Genomic DNA, 27275 nt, shown 5'->3' with positions numbered 1-27275 from the left:
GAGGCTGGTCAGGGCAGTCAGAGGCACCCAGTGCCCGACAGAACTGGCAGATGACTATGCAGCTTGCAGGTGTATTGTGAAATTTAAACCCACATACTTGGGTGATAAGGAAGGTGGAAGATAGCTGAGGGGGACCTAAATCTAGTTGACACTATGTTGCCAACATCTTGCTCCAGAAACTTTTAAAAGCTTCTGAAATGGAGACAAATGTAGTGTTCACCCATGTTTATGTGCTGAAAGTCACCACAAAACAGTGAGCGATGCTGATGAGGTAGGAAAAGACAGTCAAGGAACATTTTTAAAGGGGAGCACAACTTCTTGAGATACAGATGGTCCAGGGCAAGCCTATGCTACCTGCTCTCCAGTGGGAGGGGCAGCCAGCCCCCAGCCCTGTTACACCAGCAGTAAATAGTCACACACACAAGAGGACCCAGGTCGTTTTCTGTCCGCACAGATTCAGTGAAGATAGTGGTCACGCAGCCACAGAAGGACGAGTCTGGGGTCTGCCTGCCTTTCAAGGCAAGCCAGTAATGGCATCATCCAAGTTTAGAAATTTTGTTTAAAGAGGCTGCAGGGCTCTGGGGTGTTGGGATGCTGTGAGCACAAGGGTGGGATAACCACTGGCAGTAACGGGACCACCCAGACGGCGAGGTGGTGTGCTGCGTCTGACCAACACCCATCTTTCCCACAGAACAGGTCTTCACAAGGGTCTGGAGAAGAAAGTCCCAGCCTTCCCCAAGCTTACAGGTGCCAGGTAACTGCACAGAGAACAAGTCTTCTGCAAAGGGAGGAGTTCACAGACTGAACTGCTTCAGTCAGGACTTCACCACCCATGGCAGCTCAACAGATCGCTCTGGGAGAGGAACTTGTGCATTTTTAGAGCAGCTCAGATGTAGATATGTGCTGAATTATCTACAGTGCAACAGAGATAATGCACAATAATTCACCTCCCAGAGCCTGCCTTGGTTGCCTCCCTGGGTTCCTCCAGCCCTGCTTGCTCACCAGGAGCTAGGAGTTTTCTTCTTCTGCAGAAGTGCTCTCTCACACACCCACTCCAGCCTCAACGAGCAGTTCATTGGGGGCTGTGAGATACCCCATTGGGTAGCAGAGCACTCTGCCTGGTGTGGTTTCCACCTGTGCAGGACAGCCACTGACATGGAGCAACCCCACAGTCTCCTTCCTCCTCCTCTACCTTCTGGTGGAGCTGCCACACTGTCCTCCCAGCCCCAGGGCCAACAGCCCTGGGCAGCAGCACCTAAATTTGGGGCCAGAGAGGCCACTGTGGCATTAGTGTTTCCAGAGTGAATGTATGGCTGATGGCAGCATGAAATTTAAGCCATTGAGTCAGATACAAACCAGGTCTGGATCAGACAAGTATAACATCAACAAGAGGGTGAGGAGTAACAAGCCAGCAAACCAACCAAGGATGAAGAGGAGGTACTCCCCTCAAATGCCCAGCATACCCTGGGGAAAAAAAAAGGATTTCTTATGGTGTGCATTTTCCTATTCCACACCATTCCTGCTCTGTTAGGTGTGAGCAGAGACAGGCAATCATCATTTAGCACGCAAGGTGCTTCCCACCAGGCCAAGCTGTCCATGTGAGGTGCATTTGTGTTTCAAAACTGAGCTCCAGGTCAGCATCGCTGCAAGCTGGGGCAGAGCAAAGCCGTAAAGACCAAGGGAGTCTGCAGGGAAACGGCTGTTCCGAGGACACCAGATCCCTCTGCCTGCTCTAAGAAAAGCCAGAGGGACAGGAGCTGCTGTGGGTGTCCTGTTAAGCACTGGTGAGGACTGTATAGCTTTCACTAGTGACTTTTCAGCTTCCAAAATCTTGGCTGTAACTTGCTAAAACACACTTTGCCTTTACCATCACACCTGTCCAAGTGGAGGTGGGAGGGGAAGGAATGGAACCGGAGCTGGCTGAGCACACTTTGAGCATGCTGCTTCCCTGAAGGTGCCAAGCCAAAGCCAAGCAGCCCATCCAGCCCATCCTGGGCCCTGCGGCGAGTCCTCTCCATCAGCAGTTGCTGCCTGGATGCTGCTCTCAGGAGGGACCTCTCTGTCCCTGCAGCCCAGCAGCCCCTGGAGCAACTCCATTCCCAGCTCCAGGTAAGTCCCAAAGGTGAGTGAACAGTCTCAGGCCAAAACTACATCAGGTCTTCAGGCAGCATCAGGCTTCTGGTCAAAACCTCTGCACCCGCCTTCTGTCTGTATAGGGGTTATTTCCCCTGGGGAGACGTCTGCTATCTCAGGACAGGGTGTGAGATTTCTCTGTCCTGTTGGTGCACCTCAGGACAGGGCACCCCTGGGTGATGGGCAGGCATTGACAGAGCCAGTGGCCCACGAGAGATGGGCTCTACTCCTGCCTCGTTCGTAAGCGCTTCTTCTGAATAAGATCCTCTCTAATGGGCTCGGTGTCAGCTCGGTGTGGGTCAGGAATGGGCAGCTGGCAACACCAGAAGGGAAAAATCATTTTGAAAGTGGAAGAATCCAGGATTCTCTAATGCCTTCCTCTGCCAGGTGAATAACAAACCACCCAGCCACAGCGTTCGTAACTAGACTCTTCTCAGTATTTTTAGCAACTGATCTATGAGATCATTTTGCTATTTTCAGTTGTTTGTGACTTGGGACTTTTCTGCTGGGAACACACTGAGTGGGAACGAGCACATACCCTGAGCTTCCAGCGAGGGGCTGAGCAGACCACAGGTGCCCAATAAACGCTACTCATTTTCTGGGCAGTTTACCTCCCTGGAGCATCAGCAATCCAGGGCATCATCAACAGTTTTTGGAAATGCCCTCCATGTTGTTCCTCCAAGACACTGCAGAATAAGCATGTACCCAGGAAAAGCCCAGACAGTCTTCATCAAACTGACGTGACCGCTTCTGTAAGCGAGCAGAGCCTGTCCATAAGCCTGGATGTCATGTCCCGTGCCCCATTCGCAAGCAAACGGCGTCTTGGTTAAAGCAAGAAATGCAATTCCCGCACATGCCCTTTGGTGACTCGGTGGTTTCAGTGTGAAGGGTCTTGCAGCGGATCAGATATTCTGTGTATGCTACAACATTCCCAGCGTTAACATAGCGCTTGCTGCAAACACCTACGTCTGGGCACCTTTAGCAGGCACTGCCCTCCGAAAGGGGCAGCTTGATCGTCTCCCTCTTGCCTGCTCCTCTCTTGCTTGCCCTGCTGCATTACACGCAAGGTGCCTTACATCATCTCTTATGTCAAAGTACAGAGAACTTGACCCCCTCATAAATGAATAAAGAAGCAATAATGAACTGACTGAGTGATAAGCCACAGCTATAACTTCATATCAGGCCTGCAGAATTACCTGCAGGATTTCCCTAACGCCACCCGCGCTCTGCTAAAACTGCACCTTCCTTCATCTACACCAGAATTTAACATCCATTAAACAGAGACAACCTCCTGCTACCAGGGCAAGGATCAGAAGAGATGAGTTACTGGGCTGTCTGTAAGTGGTGTGGCCCCAGCAGAGCAAGGGCTGGGACACGTGGCTGCTGGGTGGGCGAGTGCTGCTGACCTTTAGGACCTTGTCAGAGCAGCAGAGTTTCCAGCCAGGATGAAATTCTGGCTCTGGAAAACCGAGGGTAAATCTGGGAGCAGGAGAGCTTGACTTCATCTGAGAAGACACACAAGTTTTTTTAATTTATTTTAATCATTTGGGTTGGAAAGGACCTTTAAGATCATCAAGTCCAACTGTTAACCCAGCACTGCCAAGTCCACCACTAAACCATGTCCCTAAGCACCACATCTACATGTCTTTTAAATACCTCCAGGGATGGTGACTCCACCACTTCCCTGGGCAGCCTGTTGCAATGCTTGACAGCCCTTTCCGTGAAGAAATTTTTCCTGATATCCAATCTAAACCTTCCCTGGCACAACTTGAGGCCGTTTCCTCTCGTCCTGTCACTTGTTACTTGGGAGAAGAGACCAACACCCACCTCACTACAACCTCCTTTCAGGTACTTGTAGAGAGCGATAAGGTCTCTCTTCAGCCTCCTTTTCTCTAGACTAAACAACCCCAGTTCCCTCAGCTGCTCCCCATAAGCCTTGTTCTCCAGACTCTTCACCAGCTTCGTTGCCCTTCTTTGGATTCACTCCAGCACCTTAGTGTCTGATTTGTAGTGAGGGGCCCAAAACTGAACACAGTATTTGAGGTTCAAGGTAAGCTTTGGGATTTTGCACGTCAGGAGCCTTGGCAGGGCTCTGCCAATGGAAGCACAGCCACTGGAAGCACAGCCACTGACCCGGGGACCCTGCGTGGAGGCGTGGGACACTGGACCTCCTCGCAGCCTGATGGCTGACAATGACGTCTGCAAGCCAACAAGCACAAGATGTCTCAGCCTTGGGACTTCAGCGTTTCCACATCTTCAGGCTCACCAGCTCAGCTGCAGGAGTTTTAAGCTACTTAATTACTTTTCTATGGTGCTTCAAATGTATAAAGTGCCTATAGAAGTATAAAATGGCACTTTTTCTACCAAAAGGGGAATGTTTACCTATTTTTATTTCCTTTCCAGTTAGAGGAAGATAGTGGAAGAAAATATGAACTTGCTTTCTCCGAGAAAACAAACTGACCTTTGAGTGTTATGAAATCCTTTATACAATAATTTGGGCAAAGAGAACTGGAATTTCTCCTGTGAAGCATATTTTTCCTTAAAAAATGCCAGTTTGCTAAAACCAGAAGTGTTTGCAGAAAGGCTTGGTTTCAATGAATCTGACCATTTGATAGCTAGTTAGAAAAGTTTTGGAAATGCTGTGTTTGTCAGCATAATTCTTCAAATATGAAGTTTATCTAGAGTTGGAGTTAAAAAATATAATTAGAATTTTAAAAAAATAATGAAAAATAAATAGAATTGAAGTAAAAATTAAGTATTTTTCCATTATGTAAAAACAAAATTATTAAACTGACCTAATCCAAAACATGTTGTGATCATCAGTTCACAACAGCTTTGAAATTTGGATTTCTGGTCAGTGGAAGGTTCACATCCTCCGAGGAGGAGGCTGGTGAGCAGCCCTAGCAGGAAAGCTGTGGGGCAGGTGGGGACGGGGTGGGGTGAGGCTTCACACCTGTGCTCTAGAATAAACTGACAACCTTGTGCAGTGGCATCACTTTCTTTACAGATATCTCTTCCAAAATGGGCTCGAATGACTCCCTGACTGGCAGCTGTGACCATGGTCATGCAAAGCATGAACTCTGCCTTTGGACAGGTTAGCATGCAGCCGTTACCTCCTCTGAAGAGCAGCTGCACACGAGATAGATATAAATAGTACCCTGCTGCAAAAATAATGTCGGTTAGAAATCGGGAAGCCCCTTCTGCCTCATGACTCTTTTCTCCCAGCAGCTCAGAGGTGGGACACAGCCACCGCATGGTTTGCCTGAGCCTGCACACAGCATGGGGAGGGGTGGAACGATGTTGGGTTGCCCTTATTTGTACTTGTTTGACTAATCTGCCCCTATTTGATGGGCTTGTTTTCAGTTTTCCAAACAGCACAGGTTCAAAGCAACAGGTGAAGCATTTCTGGCTCTCTCCCTCTTCACCAAAGGCAGTGCAAGATGTCTAAGGAAAAAAGAACACACATTAAGCTAAAGGCACATGTTGGTCTTATTAACCAACACTAACTAACCGTAGAAGGCTTATTACTGTTTTGCTGCTGTTTTTTAGCTGAAAAAGGAAGTATTCTGTGCTGGAACTACTGTGAGGCATGTTTAGAGCAAGATAAAGGTCCAGGCAAGATCCTGCGCGCTGTTAAAGGTATTTTTGTCCAGGAACTATATTTGGAATAAATGGTGGGTTGGGGAAACCAAAGGAAATAATTAAAAATAGGTGAGTAAACTGTCTTTCTTTTTCCCTTTTTCCTGCTTTCCGCACCAGAGAAAGCACACAAAAACAAATGCATTCATTCTAATTTTTGAAAGAGTGGGGTTTTTAAGGCCAAAACAGAAAAGGAAGACTTCATCCTGGAATAACACTCTCCATAGCCTGCACTGACAAGGTACAAATGCACTTCCCGGCTGGCTGAAATGATGCTGCCTTTGGCCTTAAGCCCATGGCACACCAAAAGCATGAAACTACGGCTCATTGCAGGTATCTTTTCTTGTGGTTTAGGGCCAAAAAGGCAACAATAATGACTTATATTTGCACAGCACGTTTCATAACCCACTGGGGTTGCAGCCAAGCGGGTTGTGTGCAGCTGTGCCCTTCTCATTTAAATTCCTAAGTACCAAATTAACGTGCTAATTTGTGGTTGTTAGAGAAGACGCCAAGTGGCCCATCTTTCCTCCTCGTTGCTTCAAAATGCATCCTGAGGCAAGTCCTCCTGAGAGCTGCTGCTGTTGATTTTTATCCTCCTAGGGCGGAAATAACATTTTAATACCAGGCAGTGCATAATCAGTGCAAACCTGCCCTTGCTCACTTCTCCACCTGGAGCAAGAGATGTAACTGTTTGAAACCCAAAAAGACAAAATCATTCCCTCTCTCAGTTGATCATCTCCGAACTGCTGTCCCTGGCAGCTGGGCATGAGGCTCCTTCATCTGGACTTAATGTCTGCTCTTCAAAAGATCACACATCACTTATTTTTTGTCTCCTTGCTGCTTAGCCTAACATTTTCCTCAATAGCCAGGAACAAAGTGGCATTGTGGGGTCTTTTAAGTTCACAGAGCTATGTGTGATTAACAATAGCCAAGAATCAAAAGCATTACGCTTAAACACATCTAATAAATACAATAGGGAGAGAGAGAACTCTGAAGGCTTTTCTACATCTGAAACAGATGATTCAAGGGTCATAAAAAATTCATCACCATAAAAAATGTAGGGTCCTGGAGCCTTTGGAGTAAATCCAGTCTGAACCAAAAAAACATCAACCAAGGATGCCTTCAGTAAACATTTAATTAATCAACCATTGGATCATGTGGTTCCTAATTCTCTTCTAGCAGGTGTTTTACCTGGTAACTAGTTTATCTATGCACTGAGCTCACACCAAAGCCCATGTTCTTCTCCTGCTGGGCAATACCGCTGGTGGATGCTCGTTGATGGTCTCCATAGCCCCTGGTACAGCCGCGCTGGCTCAGCGCCCAGACCTTAGCTCAGAGAGTCACCCAAAACCACAGTGCCCAAACAGCCAGATCAGGAGGGTGCCTGTACCTGCATCCAGGGCTTGAGGAGTAGCTGGGGATCCAATGTCCCCCACAGCAGGCAAAGAGGGACGTGTCCTCCCACCAAGACCTGGGGTGATGCAGTGGCTTCCCTCATCACCTGGGATTTCGTTGGTGATGGGGAGTCTCTGTCTCCCAGCTCCTGCTGGCACTATCCTTGGGACTCGCAGGGGTAGGATTCAGCTGGGCTGTTGGCGGCTTATCCTCACCCTCCAGGAGCCACAAAGCTCCCAAAGCAGCCAGTGGGGTGGTGGGAGGGGTGAAACCTAGACCATGGGCACCCCAGCTTGGGCCTGGGGCTCCCCCAGCCACCTGCAGTGTGCTGGCAGGAGCCCAGAGGAGCAGAGCAACCTGAATAATGTCCTTTTGCAGCCCAAAATAATGCCATTGAAGCCGAGTCAATGTCAACTTGCGTTCTACATGTTTATGGGTTGTCTTGCCCACCTCTGGTGTGCCCAGGGGCCACCACAGCACTCAGCCTGGGAGATGAGCCTGACCTCAGCTCTGCAAAGCATCACCTGCCTCCTGGGATGTCTAGTGCAGTCCTACATCCAGCTCATGCTATAGCCCCAGTTCAAATAGCAATAGTATGAAATTGTATTTTATTTAACTCGGTTTTTCTTTCTATAAAAACATGGTAAAAAAGTTTATTTCAGCAACCAAACTGGGGGAATCCATTAAATAACTATCCCTGTCCAGCTTTCTGAACTCCTCAGTTGTTAGATGGAACTGGTTTCTTTTGAGGACTATCTTTATTTTGGCTATTTATTTAGAATATTTATTTTGACAACCAAACTAGTATAAAAACTGCTGCCTTGATTCCAGACCCAACCTAGTAGCTTTGAGACTCATCTGCTTTAGGTTTCTGAGACTGGAAACCAGTGCTGGGCTTGCAGAGGGTGCTCAGATGCCGCCCTGTGGCACGGGCACTGTGTATCACACCTAACTTTGCCTCTTGACCGTAATGCCACCTGAGCAGGGGCTGTGTCCCTTCCCTGCCTGCTTGGTTTTTTGGGGCGTTTTCTCTTGGTAGGTCTATGAGGCCTTCTACAGGAAAATACTTCGTAACCTCTACTAATCATAAAAGAAATTAGGTAGAAACCCACATAGGAACCCTCTAGTTAGGATCTAGAAATGCATCTTGCCAAGAGCCAGACCCTTGCTCATCTCCTGGAGCAAAAGACTGGGTTTGTCCTCCTCAAAGGACAACAAAATATGAGGATGTCCCCACCAGTGCAATCCTGAGTCTGTGCTGCATCTCTGCAATGAAGCTTTCATGCTCAGCAGTGGGTTTGCTCTCAGGCTGGCGTTGATTCCTGGAGGCTGGGACCTGCTGGAGTAATCCCATGTGCACAACTGCACATACATATCTTTTGACATTAGGGTGACAACCAAATGCCTTCACGGCTGGGTTGAGCAGTATGTTGGATCTACGTTGCTTGTCTGACTTGGCGCTATGGGATGGGATTGTGCACTGTGGGAGAAGCCGGTATCAATCAATCATCTCAGCATTTTTAGCTCCAGCTTTGGTTATGCGAAGGGTCATCTCATTCTGTGAGCACTTTCCCCACATCCCATTACGGTCCAAGCAGGTTTCTTACCTGCCTTCTCACTCCAGCACTGGGGCACTTGTGGGCAGGAGGGCAGAGGATGGTATCTCTCTCCCTCAGTGTTCCCAGGCTGGGTAACCAGTGCCCAGCCAACAGCCAGCTGGCAGGGAAGCTGCCATCACCATCCCCACCATGGGGTTCCCCTGGAGAGCATGTGGCAGCACAAATGACTGCACAGCAAGAGTACAAGGCAGTCCCTGCATAGCACACGTCACCACGTCATTTGTCACCCCTTCTGCATTGCAATTGCTGGTCTCTCACTGATCACGTTTCTTTTTAATGAAAGTAGATGGACTTCAAAGCCCCAGAGGAGTGATTTCAGGCAGGGGAAGGTCGATGTGTGGCTCAGGCTTACTGGGCAACCTCATACTGCTGAGGCTAAGCTGAATTTGGTAGTGGTTAGTTAGAAATGTGTGGATGTGCCTCTGCTCAAGGAGACACGTATCCACCAACACAGGCAGTCGCCGGCTATGACCTACACTGTCTGCAAGGGGATGTAAGCAAATCTTCGATGACTGGACTGAGCAGCAGGATGCACACTTGTGGTGGGCACAGTCACAGGGAGAGATTTCATGAAGCTCCCAGTGCTGGCAGGGAGTCGCCAGGACAAGTCCAGGAGTTGTGGCAACCTCCTGGAAAACAAGCCAGCACGGGTTGACCCCTGCCCATAAATCCAATGAGGCCACTGTGGCACGTACAGGCTTAATGTGTGAAGGCAGGTATGGCTGGGAGGGATTCAAGGAAAGGAGAAGGAGGTACCATGTAGACAAACAGGAACAAATAGGATTTCTTTTTCAAGGAAAGATCTACTTTTTAAACAAGAATAGGAAACCTTGGAGGAGGTGGGGATGCTGCTGCTGCTGCTTCATCCTTTGATTCCATGAGCAAGGCAGGGAACTGTGAAGCATTTAAACAAACCCTGGGGCGTGTGAGTCCAAGGCATGGGCAGAGGCACCATCTGGCCCCAGGGTGTGGGGTGGGTGAGCCTGAGTGGGGGTCCCAGTCTTGATTACTGCACTTGCTGGAGCCCTGGGATTATGTGAAAATCTCAGCCTTCACTTTTAAAAAAATTCTTACCCATTGAGGCTAAAAGCGAAGGTTAAAAATGTGTTTCTGGATGTTCAAGAAACAACAACAAAAAAAGATAACACTGTTTTGCTTAAATCGCATTGATTTTTAAATCACCCTCATGATTTTGAGTTGGTGCCACTTCTTTTTTGGGAGCCCAGTGTAAGAAACCACAGAATCACCACATTGTTGGGGCTGGAAGGCTAAAGCCAAGTTTCAGCTCTGAGCAGGGTCAGCTGGGACATCAGACCAGGAACTTTGTCCTCCTGGGCCTGAAAACCTCCAGGGTGGCTGTGCCTGACTCCAGTCTCATATAGATTACCATAAATCAGCCATAGGTCCCATCGAGTCAGTGCATGCACATTACTGCTGGCTGTACCTCATTGCTCAGTCTCTCGAATGCCATTTCACAAGGAATCCCCAACTCTTCAGCACAGATCTCCTTTCTGTACATTTTAAAGAAAGCAAATTAACCTGAGCCTGTTAATACGTCAGCCAAGTTGAAACATTTGCAGGTAAAACAGAGAGCTCAGGTTGATAATGGCAACTGGAAATGTTACTAGGGCAAAACAGAGCATCTGGAAATGAAACCGCTGGGGATGCGCACGAGGCTATTGAGCTGTTTTGATGGGGAGCATTGATTTTCCTCTACAGTCAATTGCTGCCACACAACTTCACAAATACTCCCCGCTCCCCGTTTGTTCAAAAGTTAAAAATGGCCTGCAGTGCCGGAGAAAGGACTGATGAAACAACAGCTCTTTTCTTTTCTTGGTGACACAGGGAGAGCAAATTGTGAGGGGAGAAAAGAAACAAACACACACGTGTCTGCCAAGATGAGGTTCGGCCTTTTTGCCAGTGGGGTGAGCAGAGAGCGTAGCACCTTTCTCAGAGGAAGCATGACGACTGCAGTGAAAACTACAAATGAGACAGCTTTGGTGCCGGGAAATCCTGGGTTTTCCTACATGAAATGACCAGAGAAGGCTTTCTGGTCACTGAAGACTATTACCCTTTTTCCCCAAAGACAGCACAGGAGTTGGTTAAGAGTGCAAGCAGCTGCTGTCAAGTGACAGGACTATAAATCTCTGTCTCAAGGGCAATGGAAATGAAACTGCCTCAAGTGCTATTGGAAAATCCCTCTTTGTTTCTTACTGGGTTCAATCAAATGGAATTAAATCACTATTTTTTCCTTACTCAGAGCTGTCTATCTTGGAACATAAATGTACAACCGTTCACCTCTGGCAGCTTGCATGGCTGATGCTCTGTGCAGAGGGGCTGTAGAAAACCACCTTCCAGAGTAAGGTGACGACTCATACAGGAATCAGGACCTATTTTTGTTGAACTTACTTTTTTCTTTCTGCTACGGAAGATCCAACATCAACATTGCTGTCATAGCAGCTGCACAAGGAAATAAGTGATTTCCTGCCTGAGCGTGTTCTATCACTCGGCATTTTATTTTTGTACTAAACCTCAACCAGGCACATCTCCCCACCCTGTGCTGGGGCACTCTACCCATCCCCTGCCACGGGGAATGCACTAGGAGAACATCAGGGAGGCAAAACGTGCCACAAAATGCCCACTCAGTACTTGCGCCAAATGCCTTCCCCAGAAATGTGTTGCCGAGGCAGAGTTTTCTGGACTCTTGGAGTAGCCGAGGGCTCTTCTTGCAGCATATGCCCCTTCCTCCCAGAGCGGTCAACCTAAATGGGGACAAGATTGTGATATGATTCTATTCAGGCGAGACCTTATTGCTCTCTACAACTACCTGAAAGGAGGTTGTAGCAAGGTGGGTGTTGGTCTCTTTTCCCAAGTAACAAGCAGCAGGACAACAGCCTCAAGTTGCACCAGGGGAGGTTTAGATTGGATATCAGGAAAAATTTCTTCACGGAAAGGGTTGTCAAGCATTGGAACAGGCTGCTCAGGGAAGTCACAAGCCCTGGAGGTATTTAAAAGACATGTAGATGTGGTGCTTAGGGACATGGTTTAGTGGTGGACTTGGCAGTGCTGGGTTAACAGTTGGACTCGATGATCTTAAAGGTCCTTTCCAACCAAAACGATTCTATGATTCTAAGAAATCCATCCTTGGCACAACCTTCATCCCAAACTTGCTCCAGAACCCAGAAGATCATGAAACCCTCTGTCTGGCTGTGCAAATAATGGAGAAAAACCCCAAACATTGACAAGCCTCTTAATGCTTTTTATTTCCTCAGTAATAATTTTAATAATATGACAAAAGAGCTAACTTGCATCCTAAGGGAAGTAGGTTCTGCCTGGGTGTGGTGGCGCTGATGTTCATGAAAGGGCCATCAGCAAGGACATTTGGGTGTTTTACCCTAACACAGAAATCTAGAAAATGCACTTGCCCGCTGATTGCAAAATTCATAGGCACCCCTGCTCCCCCAGAAGATTTTGCACAAGCTCTGGCTCAAACCACTGTGCCCTTGCACCGGCTGGAGCAGGAAGCAGCACCTGGGTGCAATGGGATCTCCTCTGCCCAAAGCAGCTCTTGCAGCAACAAAAAGTCATTACTGACTTCAAAGCAGCGTGGGGCAGTTGTGGGGGCTCTGCTGCCTCCAGCCCTGGCTCCCCACAGGCTCCTGGACAATCTTCTGCATTGTCAGAGTGTCTGAGATGAGTCCCATACCAAGGACTGATTTTCTTAATAGTGCAGTTGAAATAAAACATATTTTATTCACACACAGCTGAAAGATTTTGTTGGATCCAAAATGATACGTTCTGTGTCTGTTCAGCTTGGAATCTATTCTCATTATTAAATAAGGCAGATTTCAGAACAAAACATGCTTTCAAAATTAAAAACTACAGCATTTTAATTGAAAATATGTAAAAATGAAATCCTTTTATTTCTATACATATATATTCTATATACATATGTAACATATATTAATCAAAACATTTAATATCTTTTTATTCTGTGTCTATATTGTATCATTACCTTAATCCAAAAGATATGTTCTGAATTAGATACAATCTTTGGTCAACAGAAGAGAGGTTTGGAGGGAATTAACCGTTGATCAGGAAAAAAAAAAAAAAAAAAATCCAAACCCCAAGTCCTTTTCTCATTCTGAGATTTTTCTTCCATTCACTTTTGCAGTCACCAGTAGAGCTGTTGGCTCTTCCGAATGCACCTTGAATGAAATTCAATCCAGTCTTGAGGTCAACATGAATGTCAGCATTGCCTAGATGGAGAGGTCCTGTTTGAGAGGTACGTGATCTATAGACTTGTGCTGGTTCATTGCACAGGGCTGAACATGACCTTTAGATTGCTCCTTCATCTGCGACTTTGTACATTATCTTTGGGACGTTAAGCACGGCAGGATCTCTCCAGGCAAATTCTGCAGTGTTGCCAGCACTCTGATGGCTGGTCCGGTGGGACACAATGTACTGCTTCTATCCCCAGCTTCTGGAGTCATATGATTATCTGAGGATCTTGGATTTCATGACAATGAAAAGTAGGTTTCCAGCCATTGAGACTGCAGAGAAAAGCTGGCAAACGACACCTCCTAAAGGTAAAGGATCAGAAGACAAATGAAAGGGAATCTCAGCTGTATCAAGGGCCTGATTTTTAAGCTCACTGCATGGCTTAAAAATGGCATGTTTTTGAGGACCAGCTATTAATTTTTGAATACTTGGAATAAGAAATAATACCATGAAATTCTTGAAGAGAGGAAAAAATGCTCCTTTCTTTTTCCTTCTTCTCTCCCTGCCCTTATTTCTTCTTTTCTAAGGCTCAAGCTGATTGCTTACGCTCCTTGATGCTTCTCAGTCTGGAGGTGCCATTGGAGGAGGATGCTGTTAGCCAGTCAGACAGAGTGTGAGTACTGGTAATTTTCCAGGGTTACAAAATGTTTTCCTTGCATCTGGCAAAGCTAACGGCAGCAGTCACTGAACACGTGCCACTGGAAAATCACAAGCAGGCTGACTGCCAAGTATGCAGAGCTCTTTGGACAGAGGCATGTCAGGGTCTTGTGAGTGTGAAAGGACATTGCCGTATCTGAGCCGGCAAGGCAGCGCTCCAGGCTGGCCTCGGGCACGTGGCAGCCCACGACTGCGTTCCCAGCCAGGAGGGCTGGGGCTGAGCCAGGCGCTGCCCGCAGATCTGTACTGCGAGCTGCTGGGCTTCACAGTGAATCACAGAATCACAGACTCACAGAATTGTTGGGGTTGGAAGGGACCTCTGGAGATCATCTAGTCCAACCCCCTGCCAAAGCAGGTTCACCCAGAACACATTGCACAGGAACGCATCCAGGCAGGTTTTGAATATCTGCAGAGAAGAAGACTCCACAACCTCCCAGGGCAGCCTGTTCCAGTGCTCTCTCACCCTCAATGTAAAGAAGTTTTTCCTCATATTGAGATGGAACTTCCCATGTTTTAGTTTGTGCCCATTGCCCCTTGTCCTGTCACTGGGCACCTCCGAGAAGAGTCTGGCCCCATCCTCTTGACACCTACCCCTAAGGTATTTGTAAGTGTTGATGAGATCCCTCCTCAGTCTTCTCCAGGCTAAACAGACCCAGCTCCCTCAGCCTTTCTTTGTAAGAGAGATGCTCCAGTCCTCTGATCATCTTTGTAGCCCTTCACTGGACTCACTCCAGTAGTTCTTTGTCTTTCCTGAACTGTGGAGCCCAGAACTGCACACAGTACTCCAGGTATGACCTCCCTAGGGCAGTGTAGAGGGGCAGGATAACCTCCCTCGATCTGCTGGCCACACTCTTCCTAATGCACCCCAGGATACCATTGGCCTTCTTGGCCAGAAGGGCACATTGCTGACTCAAGGTGACCTTCTTGTCCACCAGAACTCCCAGGTCCTTCTCCGCAGAGCTGCTTTCCATCAGGTCAGCCCCCAGCCTGTACTGGTACATGAGGTTATTCCTCCCTAGATGCAGGACCCTACACTTACCTTTGCTGAACTTCATTATGTTCCTCAACTTCATTAGGTTCCTCAAGTGAGGAACTTAATGAAGGTGAAGTGAGCCGTGTGGGAGGACTGTTCGCTCCCCAGCAGAAAAGCATGTTTATTTTTAATGGAACAGTTTAAGTGGTCAGCATGGAATAAACAATCATCTCCACTAATGGCTTGATAACATTCGATCACAGTTCAGCGGGGACATCTCCAGCACCCCTTGAATTTTGTGCCAAGCCATTAAACACCTCTCACTTGGCAATGGGCATTTGCCAAAAAGAGGCTAAAAAGAAAGCTACTGCGGAATTAGTCTACTGTGAGCATGTGAAGAGGAGTGTTACCAGTGTGAGATGGGGAATTTTACATTTATACTGTATATACATTTATATATATTTATAAGATATGGGCAGAAACCAATCAGAGCAATGTCCATACTAGATCAGACATGGGGCCTCTCTTACCCTATAGTCTGTTCTTTGGCTGGGCCCAAAACCAGGGGAAAGATACCTAGAACTATGGAAGCGTTTTTCCCAGCCTCAAATGAGGTGTGACATATGGGCTTTGCTGAGGGAATCCATCCGCCAGTGGAATTGTAGCAAAAAAAGAGATCTTTTGTATAACTCAATGAATCCCATGGCTGTCATAATGTCTCATCCAGAGAAAAGATGGTGGGAAAGATTGAATCCATGTAACTGGGAGAGGTAATAATTTTTCACCAAATCATAGAATGGTTTGGGTTGGAAGGGATGTCTAAAGATCAGCTAGTCCAACCCCCTTGCCATGGGCAGGGACATCTTTCAACTAGACCAGGTTGCTCGAAGCCTCATCCAACCTGACCTTGAACACTTCCAATGATGGGGCATTCACAACTTCTCTGGGCAACCTGGTCCAGTGTTTCACCACCATCATTATAAAAAGTTTCTTCCTTATATCCAATTTTTGTAGCATCTGCTCAGCTGAGAACCTCGTCTTATGAATACAGAGAAGAGCAGAGTATTCCCACAGGAACGCACAGCTCTGTATACAACTGCTCTCATTTGGGTTGATCTCCACCTTCATGCTTTTGCACTGAAGCCAAATTCTTCAATTAAAGCTGTCTATTTCCATGGGAGATGCTCAATGGCATCCGTTTTCTAGGATATGGCTTCCAAGGAGTTAGTCTTGATTTATATCAACTTAATGAAAAAAATCGAACAAAGCTCCATCTTTACAGAAGGTTTTGTCAAAACACTTAGGTCCTAAATTCTGCCTTCCATTAACAATATGCATTTTAATCAGGTGCCTGAAATTTATAGCTTAATGTAAATTAGGTGCACATATGTTATGTGCCAAGCCTATATATACCTGTCTGAGCGAGCTTCAAAAAAAACCCAAAACTCTTCTCTCTTGGATGTTAACGTGAAAGCATGGAGAAGGTAGAATTTTTAGGCACTATGTATAGCTCAGAATTTGGTGTGTGCTCAGTGTGGAAAGGATGAAGGGAGGAAATAATAGTGGATTTATGCCTTTGCAGAACCAGCCAAGCTGGGACAGCCTCGCAGTTTGCTGCCCGTGGCCCTCAGAGGTTGTTCCAGCTTTATGTTTCACTAATACGCACTACCAAAATGCTGCCTGGGGCCGACAGACTACCAGCAAGACTGATTAAACCGACTACTGGAAAAATCCCCAGGAAGCTAGTCAAAACATAGCATTTCCAGTGCTGAAACATGAGCTGTATTAGTTCCTAGAACCGACTCCTGGATTTGGTTGTTTTAAATTATATGTTCACTAAATAATAACACACCCACGCACAGCAGCTCATGACCGTGAGATGACAGCACAACGTGTTTCTCTCACAGCTGGAGGCTTTAAAGGGCTGTACACAGGTATGGCACATGTTACTGGCTGTGCTCTACTGACATGCAGGTATTTGCTGAAGGACACATTGCAATGACAGTGCCACCAGTATGTATAAATGACTATATAATTAGCTAACCTAGACTTTCCTTCTAAGCTTTCTATTCTCCAAAATTCTCTCCGAGTAAAAGGCTCATTTGTGAATATGATGAATGGCTCATGAAATGGCTTGTACAGCAGGGTGCTTACAATAAAACGGGTTTGGAGCAGACAAGGCAGCATTATTATTCCCCTGCCTGCCTGGCTTCTTGCCAGCCTCCTGCTGCTTTCTATCTCCCATCACAGGAGGCTGGAAAAAAATCCCCTGGGACTGATTAACATGAGAGAGATCCTGTGAAAAACGGAGGCGGTGTGAAGGAGGGAGGTGATGGCTGAAGGGAGAAATCAGGCTTGCAAGGACTGACTCAAGCAGTTAATTACCTGGAGAGGTGGGAGAGCAATGAGAGTCACTGCAACAGGGAACAAGAAGGAAATCCCAGGCAACTTCTTCTCTCTCTATGGGTGCTCCAGCCCTCCCACAAAAATGCTGCGTCTGTATGAGAAAATTCACAAGCGGCAAGGAGACCCACCTGTCCTGGAGTGCTGTCAGTCAGCAAGCTGGTGATGCACCCTGGGGCAGGAACTGGCCACATCGACATGTTCCCAAATAATTCCCAGGCACAATTCAGGAGCGAGGATGGTCCGGAGGTGATTCCCACCAGGTCATACAGCCATCATGGTTTGGAGGCTGAGGCTTTATGAGTGGAGAGTCAGATAACACCATGTTAGCTGGCCTCCATGTCCAGGAAGGTCCCTGGCCACATTTACTTTACTGCAGCTGAAGCATCTTCAGAAACTAAGGTTTTCTTCTGTATTTTATTCTACATTTTACACTGCATTTATACTGACACTCACCACACTGATAAGGCTCTGGAAAGATAAGAAGATTTTTTAAAAATTAAACTGAAAAATTCTTAAAGCAAATCTTTAACCTGATTTTTAAAAATTTTTCTGTGAGGGCCAGGTTTTTTACCGCCCAAGTATTTGAAGGTCTGGACTTGTCAGGTAGCCTATAGGAGATCCTTTCCTTCTGGTTTCTCTGTGATATTGTTTTTCTAGGATGATTTGGCGACATTGCAACATTTTTTTCTCAACTGGTATCCTCATTTGCTCCATTTTCTGCCAAAAGTTGTGCTCCTGTTGAAGCCCGTGGTGTGACTGGCAGGTATCGACAGTGGCCAAATTTATTCCCCAACTCTGGACACAGCAAGAAAAGGCCAGGGGTCACCGTGCGCCTGCTCAGTTTTTCTGCTAAATGTCAAGTGCTGAAGCAGTCTTGGAGGAAAGATGTTAAACGTGTAGCTACCAAATTACAGTGCCAAGAGTATAGTTCACTTTTTCTATGTGAATTTGGACTCTTGGCTTGAATCAAAAAGAGCGCACCCTTGCATTTGGAAGGCTATGAACTTTTGGACTAAAGATTTATGAACTATTTTCTTTCACTGAGTATCATTTGCATTTAATGACATTAAGAAAGGCTTTTTTATTTACATAGACTGCTTGAAACTTGTTTGGTTTGTTTTTTGTTTTCTGGAATATTTAATCCAGTCAGATAACTGAATTAACTACATAGCAACACTTTAATTTTATTACACCCTCTATTTCAGTTTTCACTTTACTTCTCATTGCTGTTTGCATTTTATTTAATCCATATGTATTTTTGCAATTTGTGATCTGAAAGATACGATCTACCCAGTGCATTTCATTGCTTCCAAATTCTTAACAGAATATTTGAGAATATCTATTGTGTCTCATTTGGCAGACGAATAATACCTGCTTGACCATCTGTATTTGTGTACAGCTTTTCCACCCAAGTACACAAGACTTCCTTTCTCACCATTTAGAATGAGAAATATTTGTACTGTTGAATAGATTAATTTTTATTTTGTGGCCTGATGTCCATGACCCGGATTTGAGTTATAAAACTGTCATGTGTCAGGGCTCATTATCCACTGATTGCGTAAGCTATTGTTACCAGGATAAATTTAGAATTCATCTGAAAATCACAATTAATCATTTGACCAGATCTACAAATAAGGTCAGCCAACATCTACTGTCTCTAAGTTCGTGTATATTTAAGTATGCTGCCAGAATACCTTCTGAGTTTTAGCTGCCTTGATTTGTGTTATAATCAGAAATATCTGATTTCAGATTCAAATTACTTTGTATAGCTATCTCACTAACTCAGGCGTGTTGGCATGTCTTTTAAAGACTAGCATATTCCAAATATGTGCATAGACAATAAAGTGGCAAGATCTGAAATAATTACTATTTATATCTTTCCTTTGTTTTCTCAAAAACCAGTATTTTATACTTAGATATTGTTTTCAGGATGATTAAGCTGACTCTTAAAATGTTTTTCCTAAAAGGTTTTTGTTTTTTCAAGTCCAATAATGCTTCAGGACTATTTCCATCTGGTAGTAATAGTCCTGTTTATTCTGGAACATCTTGGTTTATGTTATGCCTCTGTGTCACAAAATCTATTGAAATCATGCAAAACACCGATCTCTCTGCCAAAGTCAATAAAATTACTACTTGTTGAAGAAAAACGTAAACAACAGAGCTTCATAATGATGTCATTTACACATCTTTTGTCAACAGTGGGGAAATCTGGAACCTTCAAGAAAAATAAAGAAGAAAAAATAGCAATGCATTCAGCTGAGCTGTATAATTAATTATACATAAACTTCTAATGAGATTTAGTTAGAAATGCGAACCATTTTTATAGCAGCATTAGCTGCACAGCAGCATAGCAGCAGTAGTTCAGCATGTAGAGTAGATGCTGCGTTTTACCTATCCATCAACACATTTTAAAGCTGCTTTAATTTTCAGAGTCAGTGTGCTACAACAGGCCTTTGCAACTGGTGTATAGATCTGAGCTGATCCCGAGTCCACTTCGGTACACTTGGGAGCTCCCAAGGGATTTTGGTCCTACCCTGCATTTTCTGCTGCGAGCCAAATTCTCCTGCTCTTTGTGTTCTGAACACTCCTGGGACATTGCCCCAAATTACCTATTCTTGGGTTTATTTTTTGTCCTGATCAGTTCAAATGTGTGACAGTATAAACTTCTGCAGAGAACAGTGCAGCCATGGATGGAGCATGTTTGTTTAACTGGCGGTGCCAACCAAGCAGCACATAAAGCATGAGAAAACGCAGTGGTAGGCTGAAGTGCGATGGACAGATATTGCCTGAAACTGGCATGATATGGTCGAAACTGAACTTAGTAGGTTAGTTGTCAGAGATTGCTGTCAGAAAATGAAGGGAGGGGAAAGGGAAGGGGGTTTCTGATTTCTAGATTCATCAAAAAGTAAATTAATAATAGCACTACAGAGGTGTGCTTTGCCATAAGGTACAGAACACATGCAAATGCTAGGCTTTAGTGAGACTAATGTATATTCAGGGATGCTACTGATAACCCACACCAAGCTTAAGTGGCCTGGCTGCAGCAGAGAATATGTTCCACCACTTTTTCTCCATGTTTTCCACTTTAAATCAGCATCTATGGCATTCTTAATGTCTTCCCTTCATCCAAGAAATTCTGTTGGATTTCACAGATGACAAACATAAATAATATTTTACTACATTAATAATAACCTCCCTATTCTCGAAATGGGTACTTTCCACAGTGTGCACCCTCACAACACGCCACTAGATGGTACAACAGGATTCTGTCTGCAGTTCTGCAGCCACTCAGCACTCCCAGGTAAAACCCTTCCAGTAAGCAACTAAATTAATTCTGGACGAAGATTCATAAGTCTACAGTGTAATTTAGAATTTTTATTCCGAGTGCATACATCATATTCTTTGTCCTTTACAGTTAATTGTTACATTCCAGAACTCTCTCTTCAGCGATGACTTTCTAAGGTGTATTTACAGAACAAGGCACGTACCAGCATACTGTACGGGGCAGGTCCCACAACTACCTTCATGAATGGAAATTAAGCCACAGGATTCGTTTGTAGATTGTGATCCCTCGTGGAAATCACACTGCCCGGGAGGCAAGAGCAACTACAAGAAACTTCTGCTCTGAAGCATCCTCCAGAGGAGCTACTGCTGCTCTGGGAAGGGCTGCCTTCCCTCCTGCCCTTTGGAAATGTACCCAGAAATGTGGGGGGTAGGGGACATGACTGCCTGCCCTGCAGTGGCTTCCACAGGAATCAGGGAGAATAACAAGAATTTTTACACTTGCAGCAGTAGAAAATTAAGATTCAAGGCAGCAAGGGTACTAAAAAGCAACTTAATAGTTCAGAAGTAACTAAGCTGCTATGAGTAAATGAAATAAAGGCAGTGTAAAATGCCTAGAATTTATTTTAAAAATTTTGATACAGTGTCTCAGAAAATCTAACTTGTATTAACCACAGAACATAAAACCTGCTTGGATATGATAGGTGAATGGCACATGCAGTGAAATATGTCTCAAGGACTTTTAGCAAAGGGCAACATTAAACAGTGATTTCCACAGTCTTGGAGACAAGGTAAAGGGGTGCCACAGAAATCAGGGAAAAGGAACAATAAGTAACTTAGTGCTGTTATTAGAGAGCAAAAAGAGAAATAAATGAAATAATAAATATACCAACAGGTCTAAAGAGGAAAGATTTAAAACACCTGAGTGCACAAGCAAATAAAATGTTGCACAGATACTAGAAAACAGACATATAGCTAACAAAATGGACAGAAAGATGCAGCCTATTACATCATGAGAAACTACCTGTAGACAGCTATTTGGCAGGTGAGATTTAATTAATATCATAGAATCACAGAATCATTTTGGTTGGAAAGGACCTTTAAGATCATCGAGTCCAACTGATAACCCAGCACTGCCAAGTCCACCACTAAACCATGTCCCTAAACACCACATCTACATGTCTTTTAAATACCTCCAGGGATGGTGACTCCACCACTTCCCTGGGCAGCCTGTTGCAATGCTTGACAGCCCTTTTCCGTGAAGAAATTTTTCCTGATATCCAATCTAAACCTCCCCTGGCACAACTTGAGGCTGTTTCCTCTTGTCCTATCGTTTGTTACCCGGGAGAAGAGACTAACATCCGCTTTGCTACAACCTCCTTTCAGGTACTTGTATACAGCAATAAGGTCTCCCCTGAGCCTCCTTTTCTCCAGACTAAACAACCCCAGGTCCCTCAGCCACTCCTCATAAGCCTTGTTCTCCAGACCCTTCACCAGCTTTGTTGCCCTTCTCTGGACTCGCTCCAGCACCTTAATGTGTTTCTTGTAGTGAGGGGCCCAAAACTGAACACAATATTCAACACGCGGCCTCACCAGTGCCAAGTACAGGGGGATGATCACTTCCCCAGTCCTGCTGGCCAAACTATTTCTGATACAGGCCAGGATGCTGCTGGCCTTCTTGGCCACCTGGGCACACTGCTGGCTCATGTTCAGCCGGCCATCGACCAACACCCCCAGGTCCTTTTCCATCAGACAGCTTTCCAGCAACTCTTGCCCAAGACTCTAGCAGTGCATGGGGTTGTTGTGCCCCAAGTGCAGGACCCGATACTTGGCCTTGTTGAACCTCATACAGTTGACCTCTGCTCATCAATCCAGCCTGTCCTGATCCCTCTGCAGAACTTTCCTACCCTCAAGCAGATCACCACTGCTACCCAACTTGGTGTCACCTGCGAACTTATGGAGGAAGAAAAGCACTTTCCACGACGGCAGTTTCCATAGTTACAACAGACCTGCTGAACAGATAGTATTGTGGACAGAGTGGTTCCGTGCAACGGTGTCTCCCCTGCCAGGTAAGTATTAAATTAACCATCCACTTTTGCCTTATCTAGAAACACAGAGCTCGGGACTTCCCTGAATTAATCCTTGTTTGGACTGCATAGGCGATTAGGATGGGAAAAGAACATCATGAATCATCAAGGTTTTTTCCACTGCTATCACAAGCAACAATATTGCAAAAAAACTCACTCTTAAAACAACTTCCAGTGTTTGCCTTCTGTTGGAAGACATTTCCAGAATCTCATACTTACACTTTACGTTCAACATAAATTTTATTCTTTGATTATAAGCAGTGATCCCTGAGGTAAAACTGTCTTTTAGTATAAATCTCTGCCTTCCCTCATGTACTTCAAGCCAGCAGTAACACTTTCAGTTACCCTTCATTTTGCTAAGCTAAACCACCCAAGTTCTTTCAGTCTAAGAAAATGAGCTCTCCATGACCCTTAATCATTCAGGTAGTTTGAGTTAATCTTCTGCGAGCATTAGTAAATGAGATGGCTGCATGATGCTCCCGAGGAAGCTCACTCGCTCCCAGCACAGGGGCACCAGCACTTTGCTGTCTCTGATGGAAACATGTCTCCACTGGGCAGCCGGGAATCACGCTGGTCTCTCTCACAGCCTCGTCAGACACCATTGGACCAGCTATATAAACCCCAGAGTTTTGTCCTCCTTTTTATTTTCCAAAGAATGGGACTCGGTATACTGAGAAATTATTTTTATTTTTTCACTAATAATACTGATTTTTAGTTTAAGAGCTATTAATTTCTAATTAAATCAGTGTTCCACATCAGTTTTATGTCCTTCTAGAGTCATCAAGTACTGGGTCAAATACCTTGCAGAACTTGGAAGTATGTTACAGTGACAACTATTATCGGCCCAGTCTTTTGATCACCACTGCTTAAGCATCGGCTAATCAGCAAAAGCTAACTCCCAAATGACCGTGTAGCTTGACATTAATTATATTGTTCTAATTTAATTCCCTCTCAAGAGGGTTCTGCATCAGTCACCCCATCTTTTTTCTTAGGAATAGCGATAAATGAATAGGTCTATATTGCCATAACTTCAGACAGCTGGATCTTGACCAGTGTTTCAAAGATGACCGTCAATCATCGGGCATATTAAGAGCGCTCCTTTATCCGCCCTGTCCAAACTGGGATTGCTGGGTATCAACAACTGATATAAAAGCTTCAACAGATGTGACTCAACACTCCCCTGAGCCCTGCTGGAGTGGAAAGGATTTATTACACGATTAGCATATTAATACTTTCCTGCTTTTTCCCAAATACAGAATATAATATTGGCCATTCCTACCTTTTTTTCTTTTTTTACTTAATTGCCATCATTTCTGTCACTTCATTTTGATACAATCTCTTTTCTTCCTCCTGTTTCAAAAATGCACTGCTGTTGTCTGCAAGGCTGTAGACCATATACTGGTCCCTTGGTCCATTTGCTTTCTTACCATTTTTCTGCAATAGGCTGCCTTCTAATTTATATTCATTATTACCAACTTCTCCTTTTTCCCATTTGTTATACCGTTTTTATACTTCTGTCACTTTCTCTCTAAGCCAAACTGATTTTCCTTGCAAAATAACGCTCTTTTTCTGTAGTGGGCCTTTTCGGTGCTCTTCAACAATATACAGTCTACCTGCTTAAATTCTTCCTTGCAGAGATTTGATTCAGAATTGGTTTCAGCTTATGAAATTAGCCCTGTGGAAGTACTATCTATATTTGAAGTATTTCATATCACTTTGGAATGCAATCCACTAGCAAGAGTGTTCCAAAATACTCTTAACCCCAGCGGAGAGATAAGTTATATGGAGTGAAAAATTAAGAGCCTTTTCCAATTTTGAATTAATGAGCCCACAGCTAGAACATTGTATATAGTTCAGAGCACATCCATACCAGACATCTGACACCTGAAAAGACTTGAAGGAGAAAAAAAATATCAATCAGGGCTGAGAGCATTTTTGAAGAACGCTTTAAGTAATGAAATGCTTTTAACTAACTGACAAGTGGAAAAGGAGAGGAATCAAACAAGTACCTGTACGTATTTTTAGGGAGACACATTGCTTATAGGGTTTAAGTAGAAGATAGGGAAGAAGGAAGATAGAGAAAAAAAAATACTGAGATATATTGGATGGAGGGACAGGGAGTTGCTCGGTTCATTTACACTGAACCAAGACTTTATATGCCACTTACACATGGAACAGTTTTTCTTGGGCATGGAGGATGTGGAGATGATGAGCAAATAGGTATTCCATCTTTTATATTGTTCTGTCCCTTTTTTTATATTCCTATTTTACTCCTTAAAGGCATTAGCTATTCAGGCAGCTAAGCTAATCAAGGTGGCTTCAACCCTCAGCACTGCTTGTCTGGATCGTGGCAGGGTGGGGTGAGATTCATGTACAATATGGAGAGCAGGGAGCATAGACCAGTCTCCCATAGGGTATGTTTTCCTGGATTGGACACCGCTCATTTACTTCTATGACAGACCCTTACAAGATCAGAGGGCATTTCACCAGCTGCTTTAGAAACACCACCACGAAACAGAAAAAAGAGTGTCAGTTCCAGACTCCCCGCACTGGACTTTGATCCTACAAGACCTGCACAGCCCAAACTAAAGCACTTTTAGCTGTGCATTGCAATATCCCCATAAAAGAGACCCTAGGAGACTCGCACAGCTCTGCTGTGGTCTTGTTCCCTAATTTGCACTCACTGTTCAACTCCATTGCATTTAAGAGGGATTAATTTCAGCATCAAAACCACAGCTTACTGTTCTCCCCTTGCAACATCAGTCAATGACATATCTTATGAAGTCAAATTATAAATTCACTATAACTAATGAGATGATAACCAATTTTATTGTCTTAAACCTTATCTTGGAGGTACTCAGACAGCCTTTGCTGAGCATATCTAAAGCACCCCTAAAGCCGTAGGATAAAGGCTCAGGCAGACAGCTCTGCCCCTGCCGTACTAAAGGGTTGACAGCACTGCAGAGCAATGCGTTTGCAGGAGATGGAGCTTTCTCAAGGCTGTGTCCACAACCACGCCAGAGCACACACAGGAGGTCCGGATCCTCACAAATCTTGTCACCTTCATTTGGAAATACAAAGTGCCATTCTACAGACTGGTGGTTTAGGCCTCTCTTACCACCTTGGGGGTTCCCCTTCGTGTGATACCCTGCCGTGATTCCTAACAGTACTAAGAGTGTTTTAGTAGCTTGCTCCAAGGAGTGGCTGATCATTTTTGTGCTTCAAAAGCCTGCACACATCTGGGAGTGCTCTACACCCATGACAGAATTAAGACAATGCAATGTTTTAAAAATTAAATTTAGCATATGCTTGATGATACCTGTGCACTCTGCTAGAGTCCTGGGAGGCTTGGCACCCTGCTCCCAGCTCCCTGAACGCTCGCAGAATGGCCTCACTCTGTTAAGGAAAGCTCCACAGGTAGCCATGCAGGTGCTCTCACCCTTCAGTGCACTCTGCACCAGGTGTGCTTTGTACCCACAAATGTATATTCTTGGAGGTTTCCAACAGACAGGCCAACTAGTCATAATTTCTAATTAATTAGTTACTAATCTGGAAGTTGATCTTAATAGCAAGCTCATACATTAACAACTATCTTAGCAGTGATGCTAGCAAGCTTACAGTTACATCAGATTTAAAAGCCGTTTACAGATACTGGAATTAATAGAATCAGTAATAATAATTCATTGCATTTTGAAGTATCAATGATGTCATTTTCATGTAATAAAGGAGCCTATTTTATTCATTTTAAGAGTTTATATAACCCTCAAGGACAGGCACATCAACATTTGACAACTGGGGATTGACCATATTTTATGTGCGCGGTCCGTGGCGTGTTTACAAGCACAAACGAGAACAAAGCAGAAGACACCAGCCAGGGAGGAAGCTGCCAGGCTGGGCAGCAGCTGTATTTGTAATGTAGCAGTGAAAGGAAGGAAAGAGCCATCCTTTCCACAGCTTTAAACTTGGACTACCTCCAGAAGCCCATAGCAGCAGGCAGATCTCAATACCTCTCTTGCTCGTTGTACAGAAAGCTAGGGTCAAAAATCCTCCTTGAATGGAGAGGCAAACTGTGTGAGAATGTCAGACTTTGCTGCCAATGTTTTGCAGCAGTGCAGCCCAGCACCAGTTGAAAGACTGACACTTTGCTACTGTTCTCACGTGTATTCTCCAACCTGGAAGTTTCCTCACATATTCCCACCCTTGGCTGGCCTCCCACAACTTACAGTAGTAACATCTGTCACAGAGCAAACTCAGCCAAGGTTGCCCCCAGCCTCCATATCCCTGACCAGTCCTTTCTTACCTGTCAGTATCAAGTCCATACAGCACCTCACCTTGTCAGCTCTTCCCTCACCTGTGTGAGTGAGCTATCACCACTGCACTCCAGAAACCTCCTGGATTGCTTGTACCCGGCTGCGTTGCCCTTCCAGCAGGTGCCCTTGAGGACCAGCGCCACCTTCTGGTTATCTGAAGGTCTCCTCTACTCCTTCCTGAGTAGGTAGCTTGTAGTAGACAGCCACAGTAGCATCACCCATGTTGTTCTGCCCTCTAATCCTAGTCAATAAACTCTCAGATGGTTCATCATCCATCCTAAGGCAGAACTCCATGCATTCCTTCTGCTCTCTCACATAAAGGGCACCTCACCATCCTGGTTTGTCCTTCTTAAGGAGCCTGTATCCATCCACAGCAGCACTCCAGTCACATGAGCTATCCCACCCTGTCTCCATGATGCAAATGAGATTGTAGCCCTACAACTACACACAGACCTCCAGTTCCTCCTGTTTGTTCCCATGGTGCATGTGTTAC

The 27275-nt window shown here is 45.1% G+C and overlaps 2 long non-coding RNA genes across 3 annotated transcripts; one reads left to right on the top strand and one right to left on the bottom strand.

Moving 5' to 3' along the window:
• The first annotated feature begins 1794 nt into the window (after positions 1–1794).
• On the top strand, positions 1795–19250 carry LOC137664149 (uncharacterized). 2 transcript variants are annotated; one of them, XR_011048254.1, is made up of 3 exons: positions 1795–2109; positions 12961–13071; positions 13595–19250. It is a non-coding gene; the product is annotated as an uncharacterized lncRNA (long non-coding RNA). The 2 variants fall into 2 exon arrangements; XR_011048253.1 differs by having other exon boundaries at positions 12961–13375.
• Positions 11291–26828, bottom strand: LOC137664150 (uncharacterized). Its single transcript, XR_011048255.1, has 4 exons — positions 26773–26828; positions 17232–17395; positions 12802–13369; positions 11291–11548 (listed from the first exon to the last, which is right to left on the bottom strand). It is a non-coding gene; the product is annotated as an uncharacterized lncRNA (long non-coding RNA).
• Positions 26829–27275: the final 447 nt, after the last annotated feature.

This window comes from Nyctibius grandis, chromosome 5 (assembly GCF_013368605.1).
Source record: "Nyctibius grandis isolate bNycGra1 chromosome 5, bNycGra1.pri, whole genome shotgun sequence".
Lineage (NCBI taxonomy): Eukaryota > Metazoa > Chordata > Aves > Nyctibiiformes > Nyctibiidae > Nyctibius > Nyctibius grandis.
Note: the sequence above shows the minus strand (reverse complement) of the source record. Positions and strands in the feature narration are given on the sequence as shown.